The sequence below is a fragment of the Palaemon carinicauda genome, chromosome 42, assembly GCF_036898095.1.
Source record: "Palaemon carinicauda isolate YSFRI2023 chromosome 42, ASM3689809v2, whole genome shotgun sequence".
Classification (NCBI taxonomy): domain Eukaryota; kingdom Metazoa; phylum Arthropoda; class Malacostraca; order Decapoda; family Palaemonidae; genus Palaemon; species Palaemon carinicauda.
This window is the reverse complement of record NC_090766.1, coordinates 14,495,308-14,500,307: the sequence shown is the minus strand read 5'-3', so window position 1 is coordinate 14,500,307 and position 5,000 is coordinate 14,495,308. Positions and strand designations below refer to the sequence as shown.

The window sequence follows — 5,000 nt, the reverse complement described above, 5'->3', positions numbered from 1 at the left end:
AGTTTTCATAGGAATGAATGATATTCCCGTCAGTTTTCATCGGAATGAATCATATTCCCGTCAGTTTTCATAGGAATGATATAATATTCCCGTCATTTTCATAGAAATTAATGATATTCCCGTCAGTTTTCATAGGTATGATATAATATTCCCGTCATTTTCATAGAAATTAATGATATTTCCGTCAGTTTTCATAGGAATGAATGATATTCCCGTCAGTTTTCATAGGAATGATATAATATTCTCGTCAGTTTTCATAGGAATGAATGATATTCCCGTCAGTTTTCATAGGAATGATATAATATTCCCGTCATTTTCATAGGAATGAATGATATTCCCGTCAGTTTTCATAGGTATGATATAATATTCCCGTCATTTTCATAGAAATTAATGATATTTCCGTCAGTTTTCATAGGAATGATATAATATTCTCGTCAGTTTTCATAGGAATGAATGATATTCCCGTCAGTTTTCATAGGAATGATATAATATTCTCGTCAGTCTTCATAGTGATGATTGATATTCCCGTCAGTTTTCATAGGAATAATGATATTCCCGTCAGTTTTCATAGGAATGATATAATATTCCCGTCATTTTCATAGGAATGAATGATATTCCCGTCAGTTTTCATAGAAATTAATGATATTCCCGTCAGTTTTCATAAGAATGATATGATATTTCCGTCAGTTTTCATAGAAATTAATGATATTCCCGTCAGTTTTCATAGGAATGATATAATATTCTCGTCAGTCTTCATAGTGATGATTGATATTCCCGTCAGTTTTCATAGGAATAATGATATTCCCGTCAGTTTTCATAGGAATGAATGATATTCCCGTCAGTTTTCATAGGAATGAATCATATTCCCGTCAGTTTTCATAGGAATGCTATAATATTCACGTCAGTTTTCATAGGAATGAATGATATTCCCGTCAGTTTTCATAGGAATGAATCATATTCCCGTCAGTTTTCATAGGAATGAATGATATTCCCGTCAGTTTTCATAGGAATGATATAATATTCTCGTCAGTTTTCATAGGAATGAATGATATTCCCGTCAGTTTTCATAGGAATGATATAATATTCTCGTCAGTTTTCATAGGAATGAATGATATTCCCGTCAGTTTTCATAGGAATGATATAATATTCCCGTCATTTTCATAGGAATGAATGATATTCCCGTCAGTTTTCATAGGAATGAATGATATTCCCGTCAGTTTTCATAGGAATGATATAATATTCCCGTCAGTTTTCATAGTGATGATTGATATTCCCGTTAGTTCTCATAGGAATGAATGATATTCCTGTCGGTTTTCATAGGAATGATATAATATTCTCGTCAGTTTTCATAGGAATGAATGATATTCCCGTCAGTTTTCATAGGAATGATATAATATTCTCGTCAGTTTTCATAGGAATGAATGATATTCCCGTCAGTTTTCATAGGAATGAATGATATTCCCGTCAGTTTTCATAGAAATTAATGATATTCCCGTCATTTTTCATAAAAATGAATGATATTTCCGTCAGTTTTCATAGGAATGAATGATAATAATATATTCAGTCGTCTTTAAAGGAATGATTGGTCAATAATGTATTTACAAGTCTCTTTGGTAATTAATTTTCTACGCAGTTACAAGTTTTATGAGAATATATCGTAAAATGTATAGTCAATGAAGTATTTGCAAGTCTTTATAGCACTGACTCGTCAAAGAAATATCTACAAATCTTTATAGGAATGCATGATTCTTAATAGGAATGAAATGGAAAAATATATTCCGAAGTATATACATGTATGAATGGTAAAAGTATCTAAGTCTTCATTGGAATATATTATGAAAAAGGTATGCACAGATCTTCATAGTAATGAATTGTCAAAGAAATATATCGAAGTCTTTATACGTATGAATATTCACATAGTTATGTTTTTCATATTGCCAGTGGCGTAGCTAAAGGGGGGGGGGGGGAGGTTGCGAAAATTCCCACCCGGGCCTCTAAGAGAAGGGTCAGAAAATAAAAGTATATAGACTTTTTACTAACTAATATCCGCTCCCCCACCCCAAAATTTCTAGATACGCCCCTACATACTGTAACAGGAATCAATAAATAAGATTCTATTTACTAGATACAATAAATATTAAAATTCAGATTTAAAAATATCTATGTGAATGATTATCTATAAAGACGTCGAATAATGATTCAGTATACCAGAATACATGTAAGTGTGTATGTGTGTGTGTGTGTCTTCGTGTCATATGAAGGTCAGTCTATCTGAATCTTTCAAATTACAGTCTTGTCAATCTATAATGTACTGCATTTTCACCTGCACCACGCACTTGCACTCTTGTATTGCCGCATGCATTGGCCTTTTTTGCATCTTACTTTTTTAATGTCCATTAATTTAACATTTGTCAGATATCTCTTGTGAATCTATCTTTTACTGTGTTTATCATTTTGCTTCTCGTTCTATTATTACCTCTATTTATTCAGTGATCTCGAAGTTTTTTTTTACGGTTTATGGGATATTTTTTCGTTGTCCGAATCTTTTGAAATAAATCGTATTGTTAGAATTTTTTTCCTTGCTTTGCAGAGCAAATTAACGTGTCAAGTAATTTCTTACTGTAAAGAAAAAATCCATAACTGTTTTTGGTAAATATTATTAACAAGATTATACAAAAAAAAAAAAAAAAAAAAAAAAAAAAAACGAAGCCCAAGTCTAATATCTCAAAGGATTTGTTATTAATTTCGCTGTATTTTTCTATATTTACTATATTTGTGTTTATCATGATAAAATTACACGTATAGTTTCTGGAAAACTATGAATGAATTAAATAAATAAATGTACAATAAATAACCTATTATCATTGTAAAGATTATAGAAGAATCTTCAAATTAATAAACGTTGAAGTAAACAGTAAAACATAAAAATAAATATGAATATATGTGCACAAATACATAATTATCGAGATACTTTGAACGGGAACAAGATATATATATATATATATATATATATATATATATATATATATATATATATATATATACACAGTATATATATATATATATATATATATATATACATATATATATATATATATATATATATACATATATATATATATATATATATATATATATATATATATATATATATATATATATATATATATACTGTGTATATATATATATATATATATATATATATATACAGTATATATATATATATATATATATATATTCATATATATATCTATATATATATATACATATATATATATAATATATATACAGTATATATACACTATATATATGAATAAATAAAAACTAAGAAAGACACAAAAAGTAATCCCATTCCCCGTTAAGAAAACTTGAGAGATCCAGGACAATAAATCCTTCAGTGACTGCTCTTGACCACAAGTCTCAATACGCTGAGAGACGCCCAACATGTCATTGTTTATGTATGTTGTTGTTATTGTTGTCATTGTTGTTATTACCTTCCCTCCCGCCAGATTACCCATCCTCCTCTTCAGGGACAGACAAGGACGTCGAAAAGGCCTCCTCCCTGGAACTCCTCGAAGGGATTGACATGGAGATGGAGGGGGAAGAGGAGGAGGAGGAGGAGGAGGAGGAGGAGGAGGAGGGAGATGATGAATACGCAATGGAGGCTCTGGATACTTTTCTTGGTCTCCTTAATCCCATTTATTGTAATTTCTCTACTTTTATTTGTTATCCATTTTTAATTCTTAGGTCCAATTCCAAGGGAAACTTATTTTGGAAAATAGTATAGAGTTTATTTTAATATGACGTATGGATATAGTTATATATATTATCTACTTTTATTTCTTATCCATTTCTTAGTTCCAAATCCAAGGGAAACTTATTTTGGATAATATTTTAGTATGACTTATGGATATAGTTGTTATATATATATTATCTATTTTTATTTGTTATCCATTTCTTAGGTCCAAATCCAAGGGAAACTTATTTTGGATAATAGTATAGAGTTAATTTTAGGATAACTTAAGGATAACATTGTTAGTATATATATTTTCTACTTTTATTTATTATGTGATTTTAATTCTTAAGTTAAAATTCAAGGGAAACTTATTTTGGATAAAAGTATAAAGTTCATTTTAATATAACTTAAGGATAACGTTGTTATTATATATATTCTCTACTTTTATTTATTATGTGATTTTAATTCTTAAGTCAAAATTCAAGGGAAACTTATTTTGGATAAAAGTATAAAGTTTATTTTAGGATAACTTAAGGATAACGTTGTTATTATATATATTCTCTACTTTTATTTATGTGGTTTTAATTCTTAGGTCAAAATTCAAGGGAAACTTATTTTGGATAAAAGTATAAAGTTAAATTTATGATAACTTAATGATAACGTTGTTATTATATATATTCTCTACTTTTATTTATGTGATTTTAATTCTTAGGTCAAAATTCAAGGGAAACTTATTTTAGATAAAAGTATAGTTAATTTTTAGGATAACTTAAGGATAACGTTGTTATTATATATATTCCCTACTTTTATTTATTATGTGATTTTAATTCTTAGGTCAAAATTCAAGGGAAATTTATTTTGGATAAAAGTATAAAGTTAATTTTAGGATAACTTAAGGGTAACGTTGTTATTATACATATTCTCTACTTTTATTTATTATGTGATTTTAATTCTCAAGTTAAAATTTAAGGGAAACTTATTTTCGATAAAAATATAAATTTAATTTTAGGATAACCTAAGGATAACGCTGTTGCTATATATATTCTCTACTTTTATTTATTATGCGATTTTAATTCTTAAGTTAAAATTTAAGGGCAACTTATTTTGGATTAAAATTTAAAGGTAATTTTCAATTTTAGAATAACTTATGGATAAACTTCAGTTATTATATATTTAGAGTTTTCCTTATTATTCAGTTTTCTTTCTTAGCATGTAAAACCTAACCATGAAATCATGGTAATAATTATTTTCATTCCTACTTTCC

The 5,000-nt window shown here is 27.9% G+C and overlaps 1 pseudogene; it reads left to right on the top strand.

The window, feature by feature from the left end:
* The window catches only part of LOC137633308 (uncharacterized), a 173,257-nt pseudogene that overhangs the window by 129,952 nt on the left and 38,305 nt on the right, over positions 1-5,000 (top strand).